A 23,087-nucleotide genomic window follows, 5' to 3' on the forward strand; every position below is an offset into this window, starting at 1 on the left:
GTGCTGGTTCTGGCCGTCCTCGTGTAAATGTGTCCTCTGCGCTCTCTCAGGCACCTTGGAAAGGAGGAAGTAAGAGCAGGTGAGACTTCAAAGAGAAACTGATCCTGTTCTGTACACAGTAGATCTCGCTCTTTATTTTAATGTGATAAACACAAAAAGTCTGGTACAATAAACCAAAGTTAACTTCCTGATTTGAAAAAACTATGACAGGTGTGCACCTTAGATTCAGCCAACACAGATTATGACTGAATGAATGAATGGTACGTAAACTAGTATTGTATAACACATTTCAAGATGCCCAGCAGCCAGTTTCATATTTTTTGGGACCAGCTATTACCAGGCCTGGATGGTGGCAATCAATCCATGCCAGTACACTCACTGAATATCAGCAATCTGGTGGAGAGGAGATGAGAAAGTATGACTGTGCCAATTCTAAAGATGGGGATGATTAGGAGGCCAGAATTGTGGCTGGTTTGGCCTGTAAAGCTCTTCCAACCGCATACCGCAGGGCAGTGAGGCAGGTGAAACAACGCTACTGGAGGAAACTAGAGTCAAAGTTCCAGCAAAGTGACTCTAGATCTATGTGGCAGGGACTATGGACAATCACAAACTATAAAAGCACACCCTCCAGACTAACGAGTGCTGACGGGATTATGGCGAATGAGCTGAACACCATTTATGCTCGCTTCAGAGCTGCAGCCAGCATCTCTAACAGCCCTATCAACAGCGAGGCCGTGAGTGTCCCACTAGACAGCAGGCACTCGTCATCACCAAGAGAGATGTGCGGAAAGTGAGTAAATATCAGGAAAGCTGCAGGACCACACAGAATATGCGGATGAGTCCTGAAAGCCTGTGCATCCCAACTTGCTCCAGTATTTACTGAGATATTTAATCTCTCTCTTTGGCATTCCATCACTGTGTCTTTCCACAAGAAACCACAGCCAGCCTGCCTCAATGATTACCACCCTGTAGCTCTAACATCAGTGGTGATGAAGTGATTTGAAATGCTGGTCAGAGATTTAATCACTTCTTGACTGTCTAGATCCTGCCCCTCCATCAGAAGTCAAAAGCAAGAAACTTCTGGAGGTGACAGCGAGACTGAGAGAAGCGAGAATGAAAGTGAAAATGGATTCTTCAAGAATATTAAACTCAAAATAGATGATTATATACAGAAATATTCTGTCTACAAACCTGTTTTTATAACTCTCAGTATTAATGAGAGTTTTCTCAAATACAAAATATCATTTATTGATTATGAATTCTGTTTTTTGGTTCTTTTCATCAGGAGTCATATTTTGATGCCATATATTTCCCTTAAATTGTTCTCATAAATGTTTTCTGTCTATATTTTTATTTACTGATTATTAGAATAGATTAGAATAATTCAAATAATTATATTAGAATAATTAGAATAAGCGGCAGGGTGGTGCAGCAGGTAGTGTCGCAGTCACACAGCTCCAGGGGCCTGGAGGTTGTGGGTTCGATTCCCGCTCCGGGTGACTGTCTGTGAGAAGCTGGTGTGTTCTCCCTGTGTCCGCGTGGGTTTCCTCTGGGTGCTCCAGTTTCCTCCCACAGTCCAAAAACGCACGTTGGTAGGTGGATTGGCGACTCAAAAGTGACCATAGGTGTGTGTCTGTGTTGCCCTGTGAAGGACTGGCGCCCCCTCCAGGGTGTATTCCTGCCTTGCGCCCAATGATTCCAGGTAGTCTCTGGACCCACTGTGACCCTGAACTGGATAAGCGGTTACAGATAATGAATGAATGAATAATTAGATTAGAATAATTTTGTGTAAAGCATGTAAATTTCAAGTAAATAAGAAACAAAAAACATGCAAAAAACCTAAGCAAGATTTGCCTTATGCCCCTCACCTGCCCCTGGAACAGAGGAAGATCCAGGGGCCACATTTTTCTGTGATAAGATTGATAGGTGGTACTTGGAGGTTTTGTTTTGATAATGGGTGGTTTATCTAAAATTCTTGAGAACCAGTGCTCTAAAGGATTATAATTTGTGTTTGGCACATTAGGCACAAGTGCTCTTTATATCAGGCTTTGTCACAAAGTGGAATTTTGCATCCTAACCCCTAATGAGCAGCTCAGTTGCTAGGAAAACTGTCACTCAGGACAAAAGAAACCTGGGGACCCATCCTCCTCTGATCTGATTAATTCTTGGAAGTGGAAAATTTTTTTTATTGCATAAACTTTATTTAATAAAATTCAAATGTAATACATTCATTCCTTCTCTGTAACCACTTATCCAATTCAGAGTCGCGGTTGGTCCAGAGCCTACCTGGAATCATTGGGTGCAAGGCTGGAATACACCCTGGAGGGGGTGCCGGTCCTTCACAGGGCAACACAGACACACACATACACATATGGACACTTTTTGAGTCACCAAACCACCTACCAACGTGTGTATTTGGACTGTGGGAGGAAACCGGAGCACCCGGAGGAAACCCACGCGGACACGGGGAGAACACATCAACTCCTCACAGACAATCACCCGGAGCAGGAATCGAACCCACAACCTCCAGGTCCCTAGAGCTGTGTGACGGCGACACTAGCTGCTGCGCCAAATAGTGTACACATATTACATATTGCAACATATTACTTTTACACATTTTTGTTTTGGAACATCAGTGCCACACTTTTTGGCAGGTGATTATTCTCTTGAAAAGAAAGGCAGCAATGCATGAAAAGACCCCCCAGAAATATCCAACCAAGTTTAGAGAGAAACTGTCTTTGACAAGCACCGCCCTACAGCAGGCAGAGCTCAAAAAAGAAGATGATACTGGAAAACTGCTTGAATTTTGAAAATGAAATCCAGAGTCTTCTATCATTCCTCTGTGGTAACAAAGACAAATACTGCAGCATGTGTTGTCCATTAGTCATTTTAAATGAACAAATGTGTGGCGTATGATGGATGAATGTCTTAATAATCTTCAATGAATCAATGTAGTCTTTATAGAAGAACTGTTATAGCTTATTCTGACAAGCCTGATTTTACTGACATGCAATCGGTCATGCTAAGGAGCTGGGATTTATCATTAGCACCCATGTGATCAGAGACTTCCTTTCTTCCCTAATGACAGATTTTCATACAAAATATTGTTTCAACATGACCGTGATGATTTTGTGTCAAAGTCTCAAGAACACCTGAGACCTCAAGCTGTTAATCACCTGTGTTCCAAGGCAATAACACTAAGTAACTAGTCTTGTTCTAAAGTCAAGGGCAAGGAAGAAGAAAGCCCTCAAAATTTCTCACAGCACTAAATCATATGGCCCTCAGAAAGACCCCAAGGCAGCATGGATTACCAGTGGACTTCAACACCAACATGGACGTTCAGCAACCAGCCGGACATTGATTTATGGCAGGTAGTTTAAACCTACCCACCCCCTTCTTACCTGCTGACGTATGTTATTACAATATGATTTATTCTCCCCCGACTAGCGGAGGCTGATGGTTTTAGCAGCCACCCTGGCCCTGCAGCCCAGTATGAAGTGGACTACTGTGGGAAGAGACAGTTAAGGGTGGAGAACAAGGATGGATATTGGGTGGGATCAGGGAACTCATTAAGAACAGAAGAGGTAGTGGAGTGAATCAACTAGACAAGAGCTCCCCACTGTAACTGTCTCATGACATGCATTATAGTGAAGAATGACACTAAATATCTTGAACACGGTCCACATGATTTGCTTCCAATATTTGCATAGTTAAATGGCACATAAAGAAAAAAGCTGGTGCACTACTACAGACTCCTGATAGATACTTTCAACATTGCCAGAACCAAGGCGGTTTTCATTACAAATTCTGTGAAAATCTTTCAAACTCCATTTCTGATGCATATGTAGTTCAAGGTCTTCTGGGATCTGTTCACTCATCATTCAGTAAAAGCCTTTGCTGTTCATTGAACGTTCTCAGCACAAATCAGGAAACACTTCTCCAGAAAGTGGACAGACAGCATAAACATCCTTTTCCAAGTGGAGTGAATAGCTAGCCCTTCGGAGTGCTAAAGCCTCATAATATATAGTTCCCAGGAATCTTTGAGTATTGTGCATAGTTGAAGCATGCCCTAAAGATAGACATGGGCCTACTTTTATGCCATTCACGCTAACTTGCAGCTACAGTGTTGGGAAAAAATGTTCCTCTGGTGAACTCATTATTAGTCCTGGCTTGAGCAATGGATTTTGTGCACAAATATGAGTCATTTTAATCTGACATGCTTTCTGTTCTGACCTGTAGTCCCGATAAACTTCAGATCTTCAGCCTGACATACCACATAGAGAAAATGATCAGTACAGCTTGGGTAAAGTTACATTATTTTTGAAAATTTGTCCTTTTATTTTGGCACAAGAAATCTCTGTTTATTTTTGGAGACAGCATCTAAAATGCAAATATACAGAAGGCAGTGGTTTGCAAAACTATGTTGACCTGTATTTAAATAAAACTTGTAAAGACAACAATAATTATTGTTTTATATTTTCAATTCTTTTCATAAATATGTTACTATTCTGAAATTAAAGCTGTAATTTAAGTCTAGGAACATTGGGAAATGATTAGGAAAACTCTAAACATCTTAAATGTGTGATGTAAACATGTGAAAATCCTTTATCAAAAGTGCCCAGAAATGAATAATTCTCTGGGCTTTACTCCATCTGGAATGGGATTATGCATTGTGTTCTATGAAGTCAGCATTTCGCATAATCCATGAAAACAAAGGATATGGTGTTATCCAGGCCAAACTAGAACAGGACTAGCCAGAATGTGTAGTTCAACAGCCAATGTCTCTCAGGGTATGGCGTGTATTAGTGCATGTTTATCTTCAATGTCTGTGAAGCCATTATTAATTATGAAAGATAAAAGGTTTTCCATAGGTGTCTATGCTTATTTTAGTATGACAGAGCCAAGGCACTTTCAACATGTAACAACAACATGTGCCCCCAAACATGGTGATGTAATGTTGTTAAAAATGATCCTGTCACAGTTTTTCTGAATGTATTACATCAGATTAGAGATGTTTGTGTAAAATAAACAAACAATAAATAGATTTTGTTTTTGTAATTCTACAGTGATACTAATCAAAGAGAACTGAATAATGTCCAATTCTCTATCTCTGTCTGTTTTAATTAATATATCATACATTACTTTTATGAGATAAAAACATTTATATTACATCTTTTTACATTTCGCAAGAAATTACTGTGATTTCTAACTCATTAATTATTTCATTTTACAAGTGTAAATAAGAATTGTAGAAAAAAATTACACAATCACAGTAAAATTTAAAGTAAAAAACAGCATTTGGCAACTTAGAGAGGTCTCAGCTTCTCAGCTCACAGCGATCACATTTTAAATTGATAATTTAAAGAAGAAAAAAGTCAAGGTGAAATTATAAAAAATTTAGAAGGCTATAATTATCTCATTTTTAAAAAAGCTTATCTTAGTCTTTGCTGACAAACTCAAACTCACTGACCGCATTGTTGGCTTACCTGCTGAGAAACCATCTGCCACAGCACTTATGATACATATTTTCCACTATTTCCCCTCTGTTACTCACCTTCAAATGAACCAGCCAAATTCAGCTAATGAGCTTTCATTGCTCTCTAAGTGAAAAGCATCAAGAGAGGCCTTACCATATTTTTAAAAGCCCCAGAATTCTCAGTGGGGTTCATTTGACACGAACAGAAGTTAATCATGAGTATGTGCTATAAACGTTATAAATATTTTTAGATCAAGGATATGGAATCTGATTCTGGGGGGCTTAGTCATCCCTTTCATAAGTGTGTAGTTGTAAAACCTGCAGTGGGACTGTTCCTGTAGAAGCATTCATGTTCTCAAAAATCTGCCTCCAGCAGACACACTGGTGGAAATAATAAGGCAGACTCAGGGCCTAACATTTGCTTTCTGATCATGTTTTGTAAAATTACAATGTAATGAGTACAGGGAAACAGAGTAAATGGAAATTATATAAATAACATAAAATTTTTAATGTTACAGCAAATACCAAACCCAGAATATATTTCTTCAGTAAACAGATAAAATGTCATACTATAAAGTCGATATCCTTTTCCACTTATGCCTCTCTTAGATTAAATAAGCACACAGTACCCACACAAATCCACAAGCTCCATTTCAAAAATGTGGCAAGGGATTATGAAGCATGTAGGTTTGAGGACAGTTACATAAACAGCAAGTGAACCACTGCAACTTCCAATGGACAGTAGGGTCTATTGTATTTGTGATTTTGAGTTAAAGTCCATGTGAACTAGTGATTTTGATTAGACCAGGATATATTTCCCACCTCATCATCGGTGAAGCTATTCACACCTTCCTCAACGACTTGTCTCCAATGTTGAGCATGTGAGATATGAGGAGTCTTCAAAGTACGAGGCCAGGTCTACATGTCCCAGCAGTGTCCAGTAGAGAGTCATCAGCCATGCACATTCTTCATGCCACTAGTCAGTCCACTCAGGTTTTATCTTACACAGTCATTCCAATAACGACGATTCTACATTATTTAATACCTACACACATCGTATGCTTTGTTAATATTTGGCTATTTTGCATATCTTTTTACAAAAGGTCTTAAACTGAGGTCTGGGATTCTTGTTTATTTAAGACATGATCAGACTGGAATTTGAAACAATTAAATTTTAACACATTTGGACAGTCTTAATGTAAACATTATGTTTGTAAATAGCTTTTCCCTACTGTAATTTTAGTCACTTTAATATTTATTAAATTTATGGTTACTCTTTTTATTACTTAACATTTTTTTATTACTCTATTTTTATTCTGTAGGGTTACTTTTCATTTTAATTCATGTTTTACAATATTCTTACTGCATTTTACAAGCACTTTTACAAGTTTTATATCTAAATTGTATCTCTTATAAATTCATCTATGTTTGCATTGATATTCCAAGGACTGATTAACAGCTTAGAGATTGGTATTACGTCGAAGTAAGAAATGATGTTGTTACGGCTGGATAGCAGTAACTATAAGTGCTCTTCTTCACTCAGGGCCTTAAAATTACTTGTTATCCTAAGCATTAACTACGCTTCTGAGGTTTTTAAATACAATATCCTAAGGATTGACTGCCAGTTTAGTGGTATTATTTTGAAGTAATATTAGTTTAACTCAGTTACAGCTGCTGTCTTTTTTGTGAATGCATTACATTTTAGTGCTCTTCCTCACTTACCATTCTGGAAATAACTCGAGTAAATGTTCTCCTAAGCTTTATCTTGGAGGTTTTAAAGTTTGCTAGCACTAAGTAACCCAAGAATTTATTAACAGCCAAGAGGTGCTGTTCCTCACTTATGGTGATGGAAAATTCCAGACTTGAGTATAATCTTTTTTTAATGTTCTTTTAATTGTTTATTTCAGGGATTTTTTTATAATAATTGTGAAACATTTTCTTATTTACTTATTTATTTATTTATTTATTTATTTATTTTTATTTATTAATTTTACCCTATTTACCCTTTTGTCATTTTTGTTGTAAAGATTTTTTGTAAAGCAATATGAGCTGCTTTTGTATTTGAAAGGTAGTGTACAACTTAACAGTATTATTATTAGTAGTAATATTATTATTACTGTTATTATTACTGTTTTTATTATTATTATTATTATTAATTTTATTGATGAGTATCAACATCAGTACAAGGTTTAAATCATACACTGATAAAGTCTGACTAATAAACCCACGCTGCCCTTACAAAACCTTTCATAGGACCAAAATATAGTGTACTACATAAATTTCATCGTACCTGGCCCCTTAAAATTACGTGAACACTTCCAAATAAAATAAACCAATAAGAGACTTGAAATAAATAATTGAAACATTAACAGAGATTTTATTTAAGGACATGTTTGAAACACGTAGTTTCCAAAAATGAGTCTTAGATCATTTTTATAAATGTCAGACTCCAGGACTATTAATAACACCATGGTTTACAACTAAACATCAATTTGTTTGCACTGTTCTCAGAGTGCTCCAATATAGACAGAGCCATGAAACTTTGCAGATTGGTCAAGCTCTAGTGATGTCACAAGCTCTCTGTGGTCAGGATGCGTCTCTGACAGAGATCCTTTCTTGGCATGGACCTTTCATCTCCCTCTTAGTTCTGAGGGCCACAGGACAGACAGTATATCATTTCAAAAAGAAACAGAAAAGCTTTCAAGTGAGCACGTCCCTTGAAACGTTACCCAGGCCATAATTATAGTACAGGGAAGCTGGGAGGCTTTGAGCTGAGCTGCAGAGCGCTGCGGTGGCCTGGTGCACTGGAGACTGAACAGGGAGATGAGGATCAGAATGGAGGAACATAAGGAAAAGGCACTGACGTCATCACAGATGACAATGCTGTGAAAAGTATACACAGAGCCTGTGGATATAACAGAGAGAATGTATGTCATCTGTGAATGCAATGAGCATCATGCAGATTGAATAGATATACATGGTCTTTAGGTCCTGCTCTATAAAATATACATTCACACAGTGGCTCTTCTGAAATCAAGGGTTTGGGTACTTGGAAAACTGCTGTGAGGATTTAACTGAGTTTAACCTCATAAACAAGAGTAGCTTCAAGTACTGATGTTGGGCATGACAACATTAGGCCTAAGAGTAAAAACAGGAACTAGGAACTAAAAAGAAGGTTTGAATATACATAATGTTTGCCAGAAATCACCACAAACATAATGAGAAAAACTGTCTAAAAGGTGCAGTATATTGGTATTGGTAACATAAATAAAAGTCCTGGATTACCCATATAGAAATAAGCTAGGTTTGAAGAGTCCACACTTATTTGTGAGCAGTGGGCTAAATTAGTCATGCACAACTTCCATCCAAAACTATTTTAACATGTGTGTGTGGCCACCATACTGTTTTTCAGAGAATATACCTCTTCCAGATTCCATGTGTCTGTCTTAGTCATTTTGGAAGAGGAGGAACACACAAAGTGAAGCAAATAAATGTGATGTAGACCAGACAGACAGATGGACAGGACAATCAGGTCAGATCTCAAACCCATAACTAATAAATCACTCTCCTCTGTAATTTAACAGCGTACATATGACGGCCGCACAATCCATCATTTCAGCATTGTCATTATGGTGGTCGCAAACACAAATTTCCTGGTTGAGGGTACTATGGGTGTGTTTTGCTGCCTGTGTTTGCATGTGTGTTGAATGCAATGGTGCTTTTTGCAGTGTCGATGTAAAGTGCCCTTGGGTATCTAGAAAGGCGCTATATAAATGTAACTGTAAGTAAATAATTTTATAAAATAAATAGATTACAAGACATTCAATATCAGCTGAGGCAAATTAAATCAAACATATTTTTGCTGTCCAGATTAAAACATGTATCTCTATTTTTTTCAAACTTTGGTTCATTACATCATCTGAACACCGCAGCTCTTCTTCAAACTGTGTAAACATTTCATGATTAATGGACCAATAGAAATCCTCCTACCGGGCCAACCTAGAAGAGACATTTTCACTTAATGACTGACTGACTCCTAATGTTCAAATGTGCATGCCCGAGTAGGAACTGTTAGTTCAGCCATATTTCACAGAGATTAGGTGGCACTACTACACCTTCTGTTCAGCGATATTTCAGATTCCAGTTTGTAAACATAATTTGGAACTTTTTGACCATTTCCACCGACATTTACTGTTTCACGAACCAGCAAAATTAGTTTCCAGCTGGAACTAAAGAACAGTAGGTTCTTCAGCGTAAACCGTAGCTGAATAATAGAAAATAACACAGGAACACGCTTGGTTTGTATGTGTTTCTGGGGCTGTGTTTGGTGGGACATCATGTGCGTTAGCCAGAGCCTCGGCTTGGCAATATTTAGTTCACAAGACATTTGATTAGTTCAGCAACATTTACACACATTATATCTCAGAGTAGGACTGCTGAAATTGTCTTACTTTGCATGAGTGGGTGACTTTGTGGAGGGGAGACCTTTTGTGGCATTAGTGTGTTTATAAAACTCCATATAACTGCGCACAGCCACATTAAGCATAACACATTTTCTCTAACCAGTTACACTGAATAAATTATTAATTGTAATTCTTAAAATTGTGGCGGCACGGTGGTGCAGCAGGTAGTGTCACAGTCTGGAGGTTGTGGGTTCGACTCCCACTCCAGGTGACTGTCTGTGAGGAGTTTGGTGTGTTCTCCCTGTGTCCATGAGGGTTTCCTCCGGGTGCTCCGGTTTCCTTCCACGGTCCAAAAACATCCAATGGTAGGTGGATTGGCGATTAAAAAGTGTGTGTGTATATCACTCTGTGAAGGACTGGCCCCCCCTCCAGGGTTTGTTCTTGCCTTGATCCCAATGATTCCGGGTAGGCTCTGGACCCACTGTGACCCTGAACTGGATAAGAGTTACAGACAATGAATGAATGAATGAATTCTTAAAATCAACAAAACAATCTTTGTTCTTTGGTGGTAGATCATCTAGTATTTATTTTTAAATAAAACAAACCAGAAAAACACTGATGCCAGTGTTATATATTATGAACAAAATTTTATGCTTCCTTTTTCATGTCTGCATTTATTAGTCCAGCCCTCCATATTTTCTGTACAACACAATCCCATAATAAAAACCACATGTAAACAAAGACATTGACATGAAGCACCCAAGCTTCTCCAGACCTTCCAATGACAAAGGCATGTATTTTGGGCTTTCCTGTTTTTGAAATGCCAGAAACACCTTTGTAACAATGTCTATAAGGCTAATGGCGGTCCGGTTAAACTAGGCTTCACTAGTTTCTCTTTATTTACATTGACTTCCACTGAAAGTTAAGAAGGTTTTTCCTTCTCCTGTAAATTTGATATTTTGGAGATACATGTTTTTCATGCAGCAATAGATAGATACATATATAGACAAATATAGATCGACAGATATACGTTGATATCAGACAAAAAATATCACAAGGTAATCTTTTCCTTAGTTCCTCAGAACTAAGTACTCTAACATATTGCAAAACTTGGAAATATCCTAAACTTCAATAATTTTACACTGTGAATGTATTACATTATAGATTACATTTGGCTCCTGTAGCATCAGACACTGAACTATATAGCCTTCCTTTCCACTTTACGGTAAATAAAACCACAGGATGTGCTCCAGATGGATAGGGCGAGGATTATGTATAACTAAAACAAAAATCCTGGCAAAGAATTCTGACTGACTCCAATATATCTTCACAACATTTAATAAATGTGCTGGGACTGGAGCAGTAGATTTGACTGATCTTACTATACACAGGATGCTTTTGCTGTGGTTATGGCCCAGGCTTAAGAGGAGCTAAACAGACTTAGATAGGTTCCGTGACCTCCATAAACTTAGCAAATAAATTCATGTGGTTTAACCCTTATGAGTCCAGATTTGTTATATTATGTTTGCTAGGATATTTTAAATGTAATTTTGCAATCACATCATATTGCCATAGCGCTATATATATATATATATATATATAGGTAATAATCATATGATTCAGGTCTGTGCTTCTTAATTTATCGTGTTTGCTTTGTAATAAGAAACATTTCGTATTTCTTTCTAAAAGGCAAGACTGTACCTTATATATCTCTTATACTTCAAAACATAATTGCAAAAACATACACCAAAGTTCAGACCCTACACTTCCAAAATAATATCTTACATGAGCTACAATTACAATACAATAAAAATATTATTTAGGGCAGCAATATCTAGTGCCGCTGTCACACTGTTCCAGGGTTCTGGGGTTGTTGGTTTACCCACCTCAAGTCACTGTCTGTGAGGAGTTTGGTGTGTTCGCCAGGAGCTTGTTTATCCTTCCATATTTGTAATGAACTGCCTCTGCAATCATAGCCATAGGGTTAAGTGTGTGAATGACTGGGTGAGTGTGTGATGGCGCCCCATCCAGGATGTGTTCCTCACCTGCTGTGAGGTGACAGGTCTCTGGGCAGCTCCACCCACAGTGCCAGAGGACACACTGGTTTCACCCAGAGTTTTCTGGTGGTCTCTGGAGCCCTATGGTAATGTTTACCACCGTGGAATCATGCTTATTACCTCTTTAACAACAGAATTTTAATCTGGCTAAACTTGCATTTACACTGGTAAAATCTCCACATTCAAATCTTCAGATACATTTTACTAGTAAAAACAGCAGTTGCAGAAATCTAAATTTTAATAATAACTAATTATTTTAATTTTCGATATCAATAAAATAATTGTCAAAACCAAATCATATAAACTATATTTTAGAGAGCTGAAACTGTACATATCTTGAATGCATATTACTACTGGTCAAAGCAAAATTAAATCTATCTTTAATAAGTGTATTGAAACCCCTGAATTCCTTAATCATTTTTGACAATCTTTTGTACATACAAATACATTTATTGTTTGCATGCTTTTAAATGCTAAGATGTCTGCCTTCAGTCCTGAATGATGTGAAGGCTGAAGAAATACTCTGGACCTCCTTTTTATGTTTGTTATGTTGTATTCCTGCTGACCTAAATGAAAAATTGCATTAAAAGAGCAATCAGATGTTTTCTCTAGCAATTCATCTTTCAATTCATGTAACACCATTATGCTGAAACTTAGAGGCCTCATTGTTTTTTACTAATTAATGATACTGTACTAAAACAGTTTAAAATGGCTGGCAGTATGTAGGGCAAACATTCTTGGGGCATTAATGAGTTAATTCAGGGTTTACAAAGCAATTACATCTCACATCTCATGGGATATGCAATTAGTTGAAAATGTATCAATAATAAATCAATCATTTCATAATTATTGTTTGCTTCTTCTTGGTTATAAGAAGGACTTATTGCTCACTTAACTGTTGTTCAATCTAACAACATCAGAAATCACACACAATAAATACACTTCTTCAGCAAAAATCTTTTTAATAGTGATCCACACTTTGCTTCCTGGACAGTGTAGAGAATAAAGTTTCTGAAAAGACCACACTGACGAACTACTGAGGTCTGTCAATTACATAGATACCTTCTGATCTCAGTAGGGTCTATGGGGTGAAATTCCTGCCCAGGTTAGCCAGGGGTCTCTGAGTGTGGGAATGGCTTCTGATGGAGGACAGCACAGGTGTTTCTGCCGCTAATCCACAGCTGTATTAATAAATCAATGCCTGTATTCATAAAACAGTGAACAGGAGTTCAGAAGAATAGACATAACTGCATGGATTAGCAGGTATAAACTCTTACACATTTATATGCAAAACACAGCGTATTTCCCTCTAGCGTAAGTTATCTTTAGCATAAGATAACACTGCATCTTTTTACCTAAATATATTTCGTTTTATAACAGAATATTAACAAACTGTACAATTAATTGCATTTGCATAATTTTCTGATTTTTTTCAATGACCTTTTAAAATACCCTTGCTGGAGTATGCTATTTCCAAAACTATATTTAATATATTCTCTTTTTTAAATAATTTCATTACACTAATAATATAATTATGAAACTAAACCAGAATGGCTTGCCATTTTGTGATTTGGTAATGACACAGGACTGTGACCCATTTTGAGAAAGCCCTGTATTTACCTGGCAAGCACAACAAAGCTGTGGTTAGGGCAGTTTCTCTGAAAGCATCCATCAGAGAATGCATTGCCCCCTGCATTGGAGAGAAGTTTATGTAACAGACCCTTTTTGGGTGTAGCTGAACGACAGGTGCATGATTTCCAACTTTCCCCCCCACATCCTCAGGCTAAATTAAAATGCCACGGCAGGCCCGCTTTGTCCTGCTTCAGAGCCTTTAAAGGATTTGGGGTGGTGCATACCTGATGGCCAGAGTGGAGTCTGCTGGAACCGTCTTCCTGGAGCCCAGGTCAATGCATATATAAACACTTCCTCCCCTGGGGGTCAAGGACTTCTCTTGGATTACACGGCCTGCCAGTCGCCTACTCAATTCTCGCTGTGGCTCCTGAGGTCACTGAAACTCTCAATGTGCCGTGGGGGTGGCCATGGCTAAAAAAAGAGACTAGAAACAGTAAGTAGAGCTTATGTCCCTATCTTTTTGTGCATGTGGGCAGCCAGGAGGCCGGGGCTCTCATATTAGAATGTCCCCTGCTGGGTCAGGAACAATGACATCAGTGTTTATAGTGATATACCAAGAACTGACTAAGCCAGTGCTCAGTTTTATGCATCCACCCTGAGTGCAGAAAGAAGAGAAAGCACAAAATGCGTATTTTATAATGCATCAATATTTAATGAAAATTAATTTGAAGAAATGTTATTTTCATCTAAAGTGTCTATGAAAAAGAGAGATCATATTATATATATATATATATATATATATATATATATATATATATATATATATATATATATATATATATATCTTCTTTTAATCTAAGGATAAATTCACGAATTAAAATGAGGATCATTTGTATTGGTCCTGTCACCAATATCTCCCTCAAAGGCCAACTGCTTTCATCAAATTATAAAAATAATAAAAATAAAAAACTCTACCATCCTTTCATTCTGTGATGTTTCAGAATTATTTCCCTTATTTCCCCTAAGGCCTCTAACCTTTTGTTTCAGGAGAACTTGCTGAGCAGATTTCATCTTTTAATGTGGAGAGACATAAACCCTTCTCTGAGGTTGTGTATAATACTTGATGCTAAAGCCTCTATACTTACAGAGTATTGTTTAGATCAGATGCTAGACATGAGCTTCAAAGGGATGCACACATGAGAGGCCGGCATGCCCCCGTGCCTTTGAAACCAAACACTGTTATGTGATGTTGTTGGGGTGACTGTCATTCAAAGCGTTCAGCCAATAAATAAAAAGTTTAAATACAACCATGTGAACTGCTCAAGAGACTTGTTAGTAAATCTGAGATAATCAATCTTTCACACAGACAGAGTGAGCAAAATAAAATGGCAGTTGATTATGTTTGAGGTAAAAAGTTTATTTGAAAGAATATGTTCTTAAAGAAATGCAACCTATTCAAGGCCAGGAGATTCTTAGATGGGTGGGGGTGGGGGTTCCCATAGAGGTCATTTTGACAAGTGCATGTTACCTCTGCTGAGTGACTACACATGCAGACCAGGGTCTGGATTTGCATACTAAATTTGAAGCATTTTTCCAGTCCAAGGATAAAGATCTATAGTCTGTAATAAAATAGTGGCTAAAGAATAGTAGCCCAATAGCCAACCCTCTGAGTACACGTACCTTTATCTGATTATTCTTCTGTAGTTTATCACAAAGCAGATGTGTGTAATAGAGTGTGAGAAGTAGGGAGTCAAGACATATTTAAACCACAAAAAAGTCAGGCTGTGAAAAAGGTTATGGACCTTTCTCTGGGGCTCCCAAAGGTGCAAATGTCTAACTGTTTGCTTTATCATAGGGGGATCATAGGTTCAATCCCTGTGATGATTCAACCATCCGAAGCCAAGAGTCCAAAAGAGCATTACTGGCTTCAATTTTTCTGTGTAGTAGGACAGCCATCTCTCTTTCAAATATGTCAGCACAACTCTAGCTAATGCAGACATCTATCAGTGTTCTCCCTCAAGCATGTTGAGCGGTGCTTTGACCATTATGTTGAAAGCAGTTCAGATGACATGATGGCTGGTCTAAATTAGGGAGGGTAAAAAAATTTGTATCAAGACTAATTAAATGCTGTCTTTTTTGTCCCAGAATCCTAAGTCAGTGCTGCCCTATTTGTACAAGCTTTATAGATTTCATCATCTTGTATTTGTTTTATTCCTGTAATGCTGAAAGTCGTAATGCTGGGGTAGGTAAGAAAGGTACACTAAGTATTAAAACAGATGTGGTTGCTGGGAAATAAGCTTTGCTTCCAGAAACATCTGCATTTCTGAGGGCAATTCTATATGTTGCTGCTCAATAACTGTTCACTTTTTTTTCATGATGGACCCCCATTTCTGCGGCAAAAGTAGCTTTGCCAGCCCCTGGTAGTGTATCTTGCTGGATCCTCTGATTTATGGGCTAGACTCCTTTTCCAGATGCATGCAGCGCTACAGCAGGAAAATATCGAGCTCCAAAACCAGCTCCAAAGCCCAAAGTCCTGCTCTGACACACACAGAATGTCAGGCGGTTCTTTAGACCATGCAAGCCCTACACTAAGGGATTCAACTTTTCATGTCCCACCACAGAGTCTAAATGAGCACTAGCAGATAATTTGCAGGCTGAACTCTGTGATAATTTAGATGGATTATGAGTGTTAGAGCATGTTTCATGTCAAAGGCCAATGTGTCTACAAACATAAACACAGGTGGAAGTGAATGAAATACCTGTGGTAGGCCTGCAAGTGTTGTTTTTTTTTTCTTTTCTTTTTTTTACCAGCTGTACTTGTTTCAATTAAAAAACATAAACAATTATATAGGAATCATATCATATTTCATGCTAAAGTTTAATAATAAAATATGTTTGTAATTGTGAGCAATGGAAAAGACATCATAACAAATCGCAATGTGAATGATATCTTCATGTCTATGGAGTCAAGACTTAATTCAATGTGTTGTTGTTGAAGGGGAATGGAGAATTCCATGACTTTGTCTCAAGGTCATAAAATCGAAAACCTTTTTCCATGTTCGCCCTTTCATTACTAATTGGACTTTATATTAGAAGACACTATATTTTTAAAATATTAATGACAGCCCTATTTCAGGCACTTTAATACATCAGTAGCAACAGTTTTAGCAACAACAGCCTTGTTAACAAGGAAAATGTGTTATGTATTTCACAAACTTCCAGTGATTCATTTCCCTGTAATACTGATGGCATGGAAAAGACAAGGATACTCTTCTAATGCAACACAGCGATTAGATGGAAGTGATAAATGACACGCTACTGGTGGATAGATATAGAATGGAAATGGATGATGTCCAGTCTCCTCCAGTGGAAAACAGTGGACCTGCACAGGTCAGAGTGTGTGTGTTTGCAGCACTGTAGATGGGTCATCAAGTTATTATAATATTTTCACAGCTTTCTCTCGATATGCTATGTTTTCAAATGTAATAACAGAGCATAGATGGCTTTTTCCTCCTGGATCTTCCTTCTCAGCTCTTTCTGCACAGCTCTCAGCTCCTCCTTTGTCTCCTGATCTAAATGCCCTCTTTTCTCCTTCTGGAGAACATTTTATCAGGGTCGATCCACGATTTGTTGTTGGAGAAACGCCTAAAAGTCCTGTAAAGTAAAATACTGTAATTATTACAGTATTTTACATTCCTACATAGGTTCATACCATATTGTGCTGTAAGAACCAAGTGAATATGAAAAAATAGTTTGTGTCATATTTAAACATAACAAAAATGAATTTTGTTTCATACTTAATTTAACTCGATTCAGAAATAGCCAGCAAGTTACAGAAAACAGATTTAACTATTGCCTATTTCTGGTCATATGCTCTACAGTAAAGAGAATACCACCAAGTCTTCAACCATTCCACATTACGTCGCCTTCGATCATCGGACTCCAATCTCCTCACTCCCATCACCAAAGCTAAGCACCGTACCTCCGGGGACAGGGCCTTTGCCATAGCTGCTCCCACCCTCTGGAATTCTCTCCCTTCACACATCCATGCTTCAGACTCACTACAAACATTTAAAAAACAATTAAAAATGTATCTCTTTAAACAAGCATTCAGCATCCACTAACAACCATGCTTTCTGTTATTGTTTGTCTTGCTGTACGTGTTTTATTTTCTGTAAAGCGTCTTTGAGTTGTATAAAAAGTGCTATATAAAACTGATTATTATTATTATTATTATTATTACTCACTTAATGTAAAATGTGAAAAAAGTCATTCAGATTACTTTGTTGTGGAATGTTACATTCTGGTAAAAATACAGTCACACGTACTTCACAATTTTTAACACCAAAAGGAACTTAATGTCTGAAGAATTTAATGCCTCTGTGTGTAACGGCTTATCCAGTTCAGGATCAGGGTGGGTCTGGACATTACCTGGAATCATTGGGCGCAATACAAGTACACACCCTGGACAAGCAGCCAGGCCATCACAGGGCACCACACATTCATGCACACACCCATAGACACTTCTGAATAGCCAATCCAACAACCAATTTGTGTTTTTGACTGCTGTAGGTAACCAGAGCCCCCAGAAGAAACTCACAAAAACATAGAGAGAGAACACAGCAAACCCCTCACTGGCAGGACCCTGGAGCTGTTTAACAGTGACACAGACTGTTGCACCTTGTTGAGGGGCACCATCAGACATTTTTTCATTGCAGAGTGAGCCCTAATACTTTGTAAAACAAAATTCAAAATATCTTAGACTCTGAGAGTGAAGTTTTTTGGATTTAATTGATATTCAGAAAGAGAAGATGGTTTAAAATAAAAAGCAATTGATAAACCTTTATTTTTAGCTAGGCTGTTCTCTCTGCGGGTGTTTGTGTCCCAGACCTCCATCTTTAACAGGAACAGGAAATACTGTAGAAGTCTAGAAGTTGATGCACTGCCAACTTTAAATGCCATCTCTAAAAATACCAGCCAGGAATTTGGGGCTTGGCAAAGGGGGCAAGGTCGGTGGCCTGGGCCTTGTCGCCACTTTGAGGGCCTATTTTGACACGGCAGGCCTGTGTGTGTGTAATCTAACCCTGTCTCTCTCTTGGCATCTCTTGTTACTTGTGCATAATCCCTCTGCTTCTCTCCCTCTCTCTTGAGTTGCCTTGTACTCAGCCAGGGCTCACTCGAAGAGGTTTAGAAGAGAAGGGGATTTTCTGTATACAGTCTTCTGGGATGGTCTCCTCTGGGGCTTTTTGGTATTACAGAGCAAAAGAAAGTCTGTCAACCACATGTCTGGTGCACCAATCCTAAAAATGTGTGTCCACGGTGACAACGCAGTCGCTATTTTACCCTGACTCTGCTAGAATAGTGTTCCCCAAAGAATGTTCCCCACAAACATTCAAACCAATTTTATGTTGAGTTAGGTCATTGATACTTGAATATGTTGGTGTAAAGTTTTCCCTCTCTTTTTGTTGCCAAAAAACATGTTTTTGAACTTCAGCAAAGCTTTTATTGACTATGAAGCATGAACTGGGGCTGTGTCAAAAGTTTATAAAAGAAAATTAGTATTCTACTGGTTATTCTGATCAAATATGAAGAGATTAGTTTTTTTTTTCTTTTCAAAGCAACCTATGAAAAAAGTATATTTCCATCCCAAAAAGGTCAACCCAAATAGGTGTCTTGTGTCTGTCTGTCGTGTCTCATGTGTCTGCACGCTGGCGTCCGTCTAGTGACTGACACTTCTGCCCGTGTCTCATTCATGTTTTGTTTATTTGTTGAGTCATTTTGTTTAAATTATACCTGTCTCTGAGGGTACCTGAGTGCTGTGGGTTTTCTCTTCTGCTGTGAGATCTGACTTGGGGGACCTGGTTTCTCCGTTGCTGCTGAGCTTAGCTGTTTTATCTCCAATACTAACGGCTGGGCCTACTGACGAAGGGAGCTGTTTCCATTGCCAAAATTTGCCAGCTGCCTGCCTGTCTTTGCTGCTGTCCCCTAGGACTGCAGACTGAGAGGTCTGCTGTGGCTGCTGCTTGATGTCCCTGACGTTGACCAAGGAAGTGCTAACACTGGTGCACAGACAGACCTCTCATGGTGCCTATTTTTTTCTTTATTCATTAACTTTGGCAATGGGTGCCCTTTTTCTGGGTTGAGCACCTGCCCTCAAAAATGTCTGTGTATGTGTCTGTCTGGCGCTGACTTCTGCTGATTCGGCTGAGGAGTTTCGGCCTGTTTCAGCCCGTTTCGGCCTGTGAGGTAGGGCGATTTTTCAGGCACAGTCAATTTCCAGCTACCGGCCAATAAAACTGCTAACATCTACAATGACTATTGTACTCTTGTTCCATTTATTTATTTGTGTGTGTGTGTGTAATCTGTTTTGTATATTTTTGTATTTATTATTAGATGTCATATATGGCTTAGAACTAGGTATTTGTGTCAAATAATTATGACATTCCTTTAGCCCAGTTAATCTCACCAGAAATCCCAACCAGAAGAGCAGAGGTTAATTCCTCCTCAGGACACATTACATACACATGTCCTTATAAACATTACATAGATAAAAAACTATTCAGCAAATAACACTATATTAAAACTTCACAAAATTGAAACCAAATTATGACTAAGTACGAGGTTCACATTTTGAGACATATGAATATGTATAATGTGCAAAGATGTGCAATGCATCACAGTATATCTACATTAAGAGTCAAGTATGTGTGTTAAATCAACATATAAATCCACTACTGCACAACTTTTGTCAGATTGGAATTTATGTGTTTTTGTGAGTACACTTGCAATTAGTCCTGTCATCTTCAGCCAGCAGAAGCATGCTGGCTGTATCTCAAATGGCTCTGTACTTCCTACATAGTGCATTGCACATGTAGTTCATATTGATGAACTACAGTGTCTGGACCAAAATAATGCACTGAATGTTAGAAATGGAGCTGAGCCTGTGATAGCTGAATATAAATGGATTTGCGTTAGACCTATTGTGTAGTACTTGGGTGTTGAAGCCGTTATATAAGGACATATATCTTGCACTACACCAGGCTGAGGGACCCATTTGGAACTGAGCCCCATATATGTCTCATTGTGAGCATGGGTACTGTTTCAGATTTGTTCACATTTTCAGTAACTGCTTATCCAGTTCAGAGTGGCAATGGGTCCGAAGCCTACCCAGAATTACTGGACACAAGGCAGGAACACCAGTCCTTCGCAGGGCGACACAAACTCACCTATGGACACTTTGGAGTAGCCAATTGACATACCAACATGTGTTTTCGGACTGTGGGAGGAAACCACGCAGACACGGGGAGAACACACCAAACTCCTCAAAGAACCTGGAGCTGGGTGACAGCAACACTAGCTGGCGTGCTGCCCTCATAATTGATTAATGAGGCTTGTAATGTGAACATTCAAAAGAGAGAAGCACACTTAAGCCTTTGCTTATAGTCACATCACATCAGTAAAGTCACGTCAAATAACAGGTGAAAACAGACAGTAGAAACACAAAATGGTCAAAAAGTGAACAGTCAAAAGTAGAAAAACAGTAGGAAAAATAATAAGGGATGCATGTATTACTTTAGCAATAGTGATAGCTGTATGTACAATAATTACCCTAATTTTCTGCTCCAAATTATTTTCAAATAATGTTTCTGACAAAAATATAGTTAGTCTATATAGTATAGTCTTTTTAATCTATAAACAGTATAATGATAAAAGAAATCATTTACATTAGTAGTACTATCTTTGCTAGTGCCAGTGGCCCCTGTAGAAAAACTCCAATCATCACCAGACTTCTTTGTTTAGACTGCTTGAACCAGGTGTTTAGATAATTCAGTCTGTTGCTGCTGACTAAGACTGTGCATGCCCCTCTTCCCAACATCCCCCTGGGCCCTTTCTAAGACAAGATGCACATTATCCCTGAATACTACCCCAGAAGAGCACTGGAGAACTGGGGAAGTAATTTGCAGACATTCTTTGTGGTAGAATTAAGAAACTGCCACACAATATGTATTGCAGATTTTACCATCCACTGTGCTTGAATGTCACCTGACATTCAATTGTTAAACAGAACCCAGAGTTTTTTCTATGACTAAGTGTAATTTTAGGCCCAGAACTGTCTATCCTTTCAAGTCAGGTCTTAAGAGCAGCCATCTGGTCTGACCAGAAAGGGTCTTCATTTTGCTGACTGACAGGCTTTTTTCGTTTTAAAACATCCTAACAACCATTTCTCTTAATTTTCTAGTCTTTAAAAAAACCTTCTAACAGACACTGCAATATGGTTGTGTTTGACAAAGCAGCTGGGTTTTTATTTATTTATTTATTTATTTTTTGCCTTGAGCTTGGCACTAAGGTGAATATATTTGAAATTTAAAATAATTACCTCCATGTTCCATGTTTGTATAAAATATAACTATGCTGAGTACAGCTCTTGAAGCATTTTTACCATTTTATTCTTTGGAAATAATGTATATTTAATTCTCCATTGTAGATCCAAACTAGGACCCTCAGCAATGGAGTAACAAACAAATCTTACATAACGTCGATTTTTATTGTAATTTCCACCATATACTGTGCACACAGCACAGTGACCATAAATGTTTCTCCAGGACCAATGTGCTACATAAATAAGGCGACCAGACGTCCTCTTTTACCCGGACATGTCCTCTTTTTTAGATTTAAAAAAAAATGTCCTGGCGGAATTTCACAAACTTCCGGGGTTTTGTTTTTCTAGAGCTTACATAGAATTTCGAGAAGCGTTTCGTTCACAAACTAGTCCCGCCCTCCTCTACTCCGATTGGTTCGCTTGAGTGAGAAGGGGGAGTGGTGAAGTAGCCTAAAATCGTCGGATTGGACGGTCTGACGTGTCCTCTTTTTCACCATCTCAGATCTGGTCACCTTATACATAAACCAACTTACACAGAACTAAAGGGCAGGAGTGCAAAAAGTAATGTGCAACAAAGCACAACAAGTAACAACAACACAGGACAAGGAACAATAATTCAAGACAATAACAATAAATATTAGGGACAGGAGAGTGTAGATAACCAGTCAAACTACAAATTACAGGTGTCGTAAGTGTGATAAAGTGCAGTATGCTATAATGATATTGTCGATATGAAACACTGTACACTAAATTGCAGCAGGAGGAGACTAGTGATTTTAATAGTCCATTTCATGTCCATTTCAGTAGTCCTTCATCTAAAAATATTATGGGCGAATTAATGATTGCTGTAGACTAAAATTACCCCGCCCTTAATCAATAAATCAATCAACTTTTTTTTAATGTCAAAAAATTAAGGAACCAATCCATCAACTTGTGGGAAGGCGTTTTGAGCTGTAGGCAAACAGTAGAGGATTAAATTGATATAGAAGCAGGGCATAAATTCAATTTTATATTTCCAGGTATAGTCAAGGTGTAACATTACATATAAGCGATTTTAAGGCATTGTAGGTTATTTTTAAGAAAAATACCCACCTCTAGTTAAAGTAATTTTTTGCAAACGGGAAGCACGGGTTGGGAAAAGAGCTCTGACGCAGCTCAAGCAAATTAAACACGACAGCAGTGGTCTTCTGCTGCCATCT

The sequence above is a fragment of the Hoplias malabaricus genome, chromosome 8, assembly GCF_029633855.1.
Source record: "Hoplias malabaricus isolate fHopMal1 chromosome 8, fHopMal1.hap1, whole genome shotgun sequence".
NCBI classification, from domain to species: Eukaryota; Metazoa; Chordata; class Actinopteri; order Characiformes; family Erythrinidae; genus Hoplias; species Hoplias malabaricus.